The sequence below is a fragment of the Sphaeramia orbicularis genome, chromosome 16 (assembly GCF_902148855.1).
Source record: "Sphaeramia orbicularis chromosome 16, fSphaOr1.1, whole genome shotgun sequence".
In the NCBI taxonomy this organism is placed as follows: domain Eukaryota; kingdom Metazoa; phylum Chordata; class Actinopteri; order Kurtiformes; family Apogonidae; genus Sphaeramia; species Sphaeramia orbicularis.
In genome coordinates, this window is record NC_043972.1 from 2,051,681 (window position 1) to 2,061,714 (window position 10,034).

A 10,034-nucleotide genomic window follows, 5' to 3' on the forward strand; every position below is an offset into this window, starting at 1 on the left:
GCTAACGATTAGCATTTACAGATTAATTTAAGATCTACCATGTCTTTTTATCCAGCAACAAAGGTTCACATCAGAGATATTTGATACTATTCATTCTGACAACAACTGAACAGAAAATACTCACAGGCAAATGTTTTTGGGGCCATACAAACAGAGTGAAAGAAACGTGTCTGTTAGTTCCTTCTTATGTCTGAACTGACTACAGGAACTAGTGATGTGACATTCACGAACGAATCGAATCTTTTGAACGGCTCTTTGAAATGAACGATGGGAACTGAGTTTTTGTAAAGAGCCGTTCATTTTTTATTTTTTATTTTTTATTTTTAATTAACAACAGTGATTTATCACTGTTGTGTTTTGTGCATTTTTTTCCATATGTTTACACACAATTATTGTTCTTGTTCTGAGGGAAAAGTAAAATAATAGCATGATAGCCAATAAATAATGACAACTCTAAATTGTTTTAGTGCAAAAAATAACAGTCAGTTATGCCAATATTAACATTTACAAACTATCCAAACAAAAAGGATCTGAATAACCTGAAAAAAAAAATAAATTTGTTAAGAAATATAAGTAAAATTTTATCAATAGTATGCCTTGACTTATCATTTCTACATATGCATTACAGATCAGATCTACAAAGGCACAAAACATTTAGTGACAGGCAAAATATTGTTGAAATTCCATTTAATTTTCTTTAGACGTTTCAGATTGTTCATATTTGTTCAGGTTATTCACATTGTATTATTAAAGGATAGTTTGTTTATGTAAAAATTTTCATAATTTAATGTTTTTTGCACTAAATCAAACAGAAAGAATTGGTGTTGTCATTATTTATAGGTTATAATAATATTTTTGATTTTGATGCCCTTACTTGCACTTTGCAAATTCATCCCGTGGGCCGGATTGGACCCTTTGGCGGGCCGGATTTGGCCCCTGGGACGCATGTTTGACACCTGTGCTTTAAGGGAAATATGGACGAGTGTTCACTTCAACTATTATCACTATATTGCAATAATATGGACCAAAATTGTGCAAAAATACAGATATGATCAGATAACAACAACAACAAAAAAAAACATCACACAGACCCTAAACCTGCAGTAACCAAGGAAAATGTAAATGTAAACAAGTGAAAAACAATTCTGATTCCTCACGAGATTGCCAAATGATCTGGCACATTACACTTATTCATCTATTTGATCTTTTGATCAGATTTGCAGCTCTACAGTGAAATGGATTACAATCTAGGAAGTCTAGTTTGACCAAATGAGTGATTTTTAAAGCTTCCTGAGACAGAACTCACCATAGTACTTGGGGTCTTTGGTCTGAATTTGACCTTTATCTTCACTGTCTTCTTGCATCAGAGATTATACTCAAAAATAGAATGTAAACTACTTATTTAATTTTATGCAGTTATTCACGGTCTGCATATCCTAACATCTTACTTACAGTTCCTTTATTACGTCATCCAAAAAAGGACAGGACAGTTTCCACTGGAGCTAACTCCAATAGTCTCTGCTCTGTTTGCCCTTAAATAAATAGTAAAATATGCTTTTTGCCTATAATCAGCGCTGAAACGTTCATCTTACCTGTTGGTTTATATACTTTCAAACAATGACTCATATCGCTTCTGTTTGATTCCTGATATAGATGACAAATGTCATAATGAAATATGTCAGTATCAGCAATAACTGCTTCAGAGCTGGAGTCAACTTCAAATCTGCTATGGCCACAGGGTGGAAATGGAGTCAGCATGCTGTTCTTCTTGGACAGATAAGCTGATTACCTCATTTTCCTGTAGTATCTGAATGTACTGCAGTGAGCGCTTAGGTTGTGTAGGTAGATTTACCATGTGACTATATATGAAAGTTACTGCTTTTTTGTACCTTTTCGGATTTCTTTCAACTGAATTTAGCTCGTTTTCCTCTATTTTTGAAACAAGTGATGCCATAACACAATCGAAGACAAGACCGGACACAGTGTACAGCGTCTAATTGCTCTGAGAACAAGCTGTAATTCTGCAGATTTGACTCCTGGTTTGGAGCTAATGAGCACATATTATTTATCATTACTGTTTTAAAATAAAGGCACCAAAAACAAACAGATCAGGTGAAAGAAGCCTCTCAGCTGCACAGAAAACTGATTTTTAACAATTATTTTTAATGCATTAACCTTCTGAGACCCAGGAAAATAAAAGTTTTGACTTTTTTTTTTATTTTAAACATAAAGACCCAGTGCTACTTTTATGACAGTTCCCAAATGAATTTTTCTCTATATTTAACCATTTTTACACTATTTATCGCCACTTATTATAATAGAGTCCTGTGTATTTTGCATTTTTCAGTGTAAATCATGTATTTCCTCATATTTAATTCACTGATCATGTAGATGTTAATGAATATTCAGATTAAAGTTGAGGGTTATTGATTCAGAAACTGAAAAAAAAAAAGAAGAAAAACTGACTTTTTCAGCAAAGATATCAGTAACTGAATGTAAGAACAAATGTCTCCATCCACTGTCCTTGATCCAACTCCAAGGTAACTACGGATCCTCTTGACATTCAAATGGGTCACATCTGGTTCTGATTTAAAGCTAAGAAACGGCATATTATCTCAATTATTTACATGTATTGATAGGATTAGTGGATCAACAGTCCTTTAACAGTTTAGATCGGTAAATCCTTTTGCTCATCGGTGGCTGTTTGGGTTTTGATGGGTTAAATAATTGTCTTGATTGGAAACAGTATGATGCAACAGTTTTTTCAGATGCAATTTTTTCTGTTTTTATGGAACATCCTTTGAATATCCTTTCCTTAAAGCTGTGAAACTTGTCCCCTACATAGGACAAAAATGCATTGCTGGGCCTCAGGAGGTTAAAAAGAACTGTTAGAAATGTAATAATCTGACTTTAACCTGCACTGTACTGTGCAAACGAATGACACGGAAGCAGCAGCATCTTTTTTTTTGCTATAATAAACTCAAAGCTTCACATATGCCATCAGCCTTTAGTGCAAATCTGCATGAAAAACCAAAATATCAGACGAGATAATGTCAAGAGAAGCATCTTCAGCAGCTTCATTTTTCACCAATTTTCCCTCTTCACACACAGACAAACTTTTAAATAACAGCACTGCAAAAATACTGTATCTCCTCCTTTCATCTTAGTTGATGTTATCATGGTGATGGAATTATTAACCTTTACAGTCACCTATGAAAGACAACATTGTGTAGATTTGAGACGAATGTTAGAAGCAGGATGTGACGGACCGCTCATCTTTGTATCTGTTTACAGCCCTGCCCTCATTCAGAGCATGAACGCAGATACATCTCATTCTTTCCGCACATAAACACATGGTGCAATCACATTATTCACTGTATGCTCCATAAGCTGACACATTTTCACATCTCCGCCGCCTATTTTCCCCGTCTCTCAGCAGAAACACGGCGAGGGGGATGAGATGTGAGCAGCGATGATTTCTCTGGCATGGATAGCCTCACCCCCCCCCCCCCACACACACACACACACACACACACACACACATACAGTTAACACCCGAGCCACAGAGGAACTGGACCCGGGCCAGATCCCAGCTCAGCACGCTGGGCTCGACAAGGCCTGGATGTATCTCGGCACCGAGAATCAATGTATCACTTAAAAAAAAAAAAAAAAAAAAGAAACCTCCTACAAGAGTCAGCCTCCTAAAAATAGCACCGAGTGGAACGTGGCTGGGCCCGAATTTAAAAAGGTTATTAGGCCACAGTCAACTTTAAACCATTGGGCGTATGCTAGGCTGAGACAAAAGCTAATTTATGAATAGCTGGAGAAATCCTCACAATGACAGAGGCTGCCTTTTCCCTGAGACGTTCAGATAAAAGCAGCGAGAAAGGTCACACTCAAATTGGGCTTTAATGTGGCTGACAGTGTTATCCAGCATGAGCCGTACAAATCCAGATGACATGGGGCTGCTACCAGAGATTAGATAGCTGCTACAGATCACAGAGAACAAACAGTTTAGGCAAAAATCATGCAAAGAGGTGGAACTACATGTGTACACAGAAGATTTTGTCCCACCATGTTTCATTTCAGAGAATTTCTGTGTATAAAGTTCACATATGTTTGTTAAAGGTGGGGTAGGAGATCCTGGAAAAACAGTTTGAGCAAGCTACATTTTAAAAACACACAATTCAAAAGTCCAAACCCCTTTCTTCAGACGTCCCCCTCCAGAGTACTGGAATGCACAACACCTGTTCCTGAGGGTTCAGGAGTGCTGCGCAGCATCAATCCCCCCACCCCACCTCTGCGGATCTGCGCGGATCTCTGAATTTAGGTCTTTATATCAGTATATTACACTAGAAGTTGGACTTTTCCGTTGTTTTGATCCGTGTTCTAAGTAATTTCAGGCTAGTAAGAACAGCTGATTGTAGAAAGACTGATATCAGGCTAGCAGCCCACTAAAGTTTGTTTAGAAAACTGCAATCTGTGCATTTCACTATTATGTTTGTCGGCAGAACAGCCCCAATTCTTACCTAGCTGGTTAACATTACATTCCCAGTGATTTTTAAATAAAAGGTTTTTATTGATTTTCTGGCGTGAAAGAAGAGACACAATACATGTTCAACTAAAGACAAAGTTTTTCAATACAGAAAACAAACATCAAACTCCCAACCATCAAAACAAAAGCAAAAATAAAATAAAAAAAATAAAAAATAAAAATAAATAAATAAATAAAAAAGGACCTAGTGGTTTATGTTAGTGACAAAACTGTTTGCCGCTGGGGGGGGGGGGGGGGCAAATGGCAGTTGAGTTTGATAGACATATCCCAATTCAATCATTTCAATGGGCCGGTTAAAATGATTGAATGGTGTTTTTTCAGTCCTGCCCGTTCTACAGGTGACTACATTTTTTTCATTTTTGTGTCAGAGCATTTAACCCTGTAAAGCCTGAACCATTAAATCATTGACAGAAAATTCCAGTTCTTTGAAAGTGGAGCCTTTATTGCCCTTATTGGTCCTTCTGAACAACCAAAAAAAAATATTTTCAGATATCAATTTCCATGTATTAGTTTAAATTTTATATCATATTTGTTACATCAGGTCTCAATGCCAAATATTATTATTTTTGAACAAACAAAAGCATAACACAAACATGTCTAACAAATTGGTACTTCCTTTTCAAAATTGTCCCGGTTCTCCCTCCTTCCTCATTAATGTCAGTCTTGTAGTGTCACTGGAAAGGCCTCTGGTGAATGATTTCCTCCCCCCTGGTGGATTATCTGTGTATTGCATGTATTTAATTGTACACATCAGATTTTTCTAGAAAAAACATATCACACTGATCATGTAGAGGGCTTCAGAACTCATGCATCAAATATGATACATTTGGTGTTATAGGGTTAATTAATTGCAATTGGGGTGTGAAGGGGATTTTATGCAATATAGTAAAAAATGCTGCAGGAAAACATGTCCTTCCCCACCTTTAAATCCCAGAGGATACTTGTCAGATTTGACCGGTGACACATCTGAAGATGATAAGGCCAAGTCCTGAGAGTGCACAGGTAAAGCAGCACAAAGCTTTCACAGCTTCTCTGCAGCTCAGAAATGGCTACTGTGAGGTGGGCTTGGAGAGTCTGTGGCCTTATTAAATATTTAATTACACATTTAGAGTCTTTTGGCCACGTGCTGAATTAGTCATGTCTGATAATGGTGTGCAATGCAGATGACGGGGTGTGCAGTCTCCACAGCCCTGAAGCCAACCTGCTCGTCCACATTAGGGAACAGAAAAGATCAGATCAGCATGTGGTGTTTTTTTGGATCAGACGAACTGAACATGACGCCATGAAATGTGTTTGTAGTCATCTCTGAAAGGAAATCACCCAGTTTGCCGTGAAACCTTCCCACAAAAGAAAATCAATATTACTTTCATCGCTTTTCGTCCACTGTATCTACAGCTGCAGGTTGTGTTTAACCTGGGACAGAAGCTATGTTCACAAAGGTTTATTAAAGTGAATGTATGCCTCATTTTCACCAGAAACATGTGATTTCCATAAAGACGGAGATTATGTTTAAATGAACACTTTGTTTAAAGCTAAATTGATAACACCGGTCAACAACAAATGTATTGTTTCAGTTTTTTGAGGTGATTTAGGATCATTTTGGTGCTGAATCCAAAAATCACATTCATTTTGCTCAATCAGGTCAACTTTCTGAACTATGCTACATATTGGCTTTTGAACATTTTTGCTTACATTTATGGGCATTTTCACATCATATGATACAAAATTCTTTCATATTTCTTGCAATAAATGAGTTCTGAAAATTTTACTTTTGCCAATTTATGATTAATGTTTTTTTTAATATTACAGGTGAATGAAATGGCTTCGACTAGAAGATCTTGCAAAAATAAGCCTGACGTATTCTGCTACATCTTTGCTGAATACACCATTGTACCTAACAGGAATCCTGTTAGAAAATGATTTTTACCTCCGCCAAGGAGGTTATGTTTTTGCCAGGGTTTGTTTGTTTGTTTGTTTGTATGTTTGTTTGTTTGTTTGTTTGTTTGTTTGTTTGTCTGTCCGTTAGTGTGCAACATAACTCAAAAAGTTATGGACAGATTTGGATGACATTTTCAGGGTTTGTTGGAAATGGGATAAGGAAGAAATTATTAAATTTTGGTGGTGATCGGGGGTGGGGGGCCCACGGGGGGCGCCACTGATCAGCCTTGGCGGAGGTCTGCGCTCTCCGAGTGCTTCTAGTTTTTTTCTTAAAACCTATTTTGGGTGAGAACTATATAAAAAAATCAACTGATAAAGTCACAAAAATGTAATAAATTTTGTGAGTAGATCAAATTTTTCAAAATCAAATTAGCAAAAAAAACCTGACCTGATTGAGAAAAACAGATGTCATTTTTGGATTTAGCGCTGCAAAATGGTCCTAATTCAGTTGAAAAAACCTAGACAACTTGCAAAAAAAATTTTTTTGTAATCCAGTGTAATCAATTATTTAACAAACCTAGATTTCTCAGTTCTGTAAATGGAATTTACAGTGGTAGCAGGTTCTTAATCAAAACAACAATAAAAGAATAACAGTTCTAGAGGGCACAGTGAAGAAGAATGGAATCACAGGAGTTGTTTCCACTGCCAATGTGGATGAAATAAATAAATAAATATATATATATAAATATAAATATAAATATAAATATATATATATATATATATATATATATATATATATATATATATATATATATATATATATATATATATATATATTTTTTTTTTTATGTATTTATTTATTTATTTATTTATTTATTTTTTGGTGTGACTAAGACAGAAATTTTGTTAACAGTAGAGGTGATGTATTAAAGCTTTATTCATGTCATTTAGTGGCATTCACATTATTAATTTGTTTGTTTGTTTATTTGTCTAATTGAATATTTAAAGGTATAATGACTCCAAAACATTCAGCAAAATCGGAAGTCACTATTGGCAAAATAAAATATATATTGTATATACAACAATATAACATACATCCAGTTGTTTTAAGATTTTTAATGGAGAAATATTACATTCATTTAAGTATCATTTAAGTAATAATTTGCATAAACATATGACTTTATAGAGTTAAATATTGCACATGATTACATTATTTGTTGTAACATTAAAAATGATGCAAATGTTGGCTCACTGTGATGTACACAAAGGTCTTATTGTACCCAACAAATAATACAGAAGCCAAAGAAATTGTTGAAACCGAAAAAGGGGTAATATATTGTCACACCACTTATTATGTATTGTTTATTTGGTTCAAAACAAAAGTATAAGTTCACATTTTCAACACAATCAGTTGACAAGTTGACGTTTTATACAATAGACGCCAAGACAGACATTTATTTTTGAACAGTTTGGGGGTTATTAGGTGTTTCACTGTACTGAGGATGTTATCGTTTAACCCATAAAGACCCAAACAGCCACTGGCGACCAAAATCATCTACTGATCTAAACTGTTTAATACCTGTTGATTCATTAATCCTATTAATACATGGAAATAATTGGTGTAAAATACAGTTTGTCAACTTTCTATGGTCATCAAATATGACCCATTTGGACGTTCAGAGGCTCTGTAGTTACCATGGAAACACCATCATCTTCTACAACATTGATTCACCAGTAAAACCCATGGAGTTGGATCAATGACAGTGGATGGACGCACTTGTTTTTATGTTCAGTTAATGATATCTTTGCCGAAAAGGTCACTTTTTCTTCAGTTTACTCTGTTTCTGATAAAATAACCCTCAACTTTGATCTGAGCTTTTATGAACATTTACATGATCAGTCAGTTAAATACAAGAAAATTTATGATATACACTGAGAAAATGCAAAACAAGGAGGATAATATGATCATAAATGATGATAAATTAGGAAAGGTTAAGTAGAGAGAAAAATTCCTTTGGGAACAGACACAAAAGTAACACTGGGTCTTTATGGGGTACGTGTAACTTCCTTCTCCAACAAACTAACCGGTATGGAAGTCTGAGCTGGTGTCTTCTTCCTGTCCTGTTGTTCATTCTTCGTTCTTTACACTCATTCGTTCTACTCTCCATCATACACACTGATCCACTCATCTCTACATCCACAGCCTCCTCCTGAATCCAAAACTATTCTCTGCTCATACTGTATATGTGTATTTGTTCACATATACTTTGTTTATTTATTCAGTCTTGTGAATCTCTTGATCTGTTAGATGGGGTTTTATGATTCTTGGAGCTTTCTGTGTCATATTTGTACAGATTGGTCCGAGAAGAATCACCAAATGTGTGCCATTGTGTAAAAACAGATCAATCGGATGACAAGGCCCCTGCCTGAGATATTCTGTGGACTTTCAGATAACACGTTGCATTCGAAAAGCGACAACTTTGTCATTATTTGTGTGATTGTTTTTTTCCTACTGCCAGTAGGAGATCCAAGAAACCTTCTGATGAGTTCATATCACACAAACCACCTTAATAATTGCTCTAGTTGAAAGACTTGTTGCACTGTTAGACACAAAAAGAATGAAATTAAATGTTTTCTCATGCTGGGAGTAATAGAAAAACAGAAGAAACAAAAACAGTTCTTTGAAGGTGGTTGAATTCCTGTTTCACTCAACTCATAAGATGCCATTAGAGAAGATGTGGAAGAGAACAACATTAAACCTCAGCTTTTAAGTCACAGTGTGAAAATGGCTTCTGAACACATTCAGCCACAGATGAATAAAACAACAGCACAGTCAGGTTATAATATCATGACATGACATGAGAATTTTTGCCAATTAATACCAGTGTGCTCGAAATTAGTGCCCTATTTTCTCTGCAAGCCTTGTAACATTTACATTGCAGCCTTTGTGCTACTTTAAATGATGTTACCAGCAATATTCATTCATGCCAAGCATTAATGAATTCTTGGAAACGTAGCAGTCGTTAATTCCTCCGTGTCAGTGTGAGGCATTAGGAGGTGGGGTGTGTGTGTTTTCTTTTTTTTTTTTTTTAAACGCTCTTTTATTAGTTCAGCTGCTAACACAGCTGCTTTCCCCCACATACTCATCCCTGTGCTGTTGGACTCTAGCTGAACATAATTCCAACACAAAGGCCTCAGAAAATGCACTCTCAGCCTCCTGTAAATGCAATTCATGACGAGGCTGCCTAAGACTTTGATTGTGCCAGGAATTTGATTGCTCTATGGGTTCAGCAAAACACAAGCTGTTGGCAAACATCGTGATATGCTCTGCAGCTTATAGAGAAAATTACCAAAAACACAATCCGACATCATAGGTCTGAAGAAAAGGTTTGGATGCGTCAATGCCTTATTCTACCGGTCCAACCACAACATCAAATATTCATATGTGAAACAGCTTGCTCATACGTACCCTGACAACACTGTTTGCTAAGTGGTTTTAAGATGGATTTCTATGTGTGAGCGTCCCTGTGTGCACTCGCATGTGTCTGTTTGGATGTGATTGAAGTGGAGACAATGACAGTGAAGACGGGAAGATGTATTT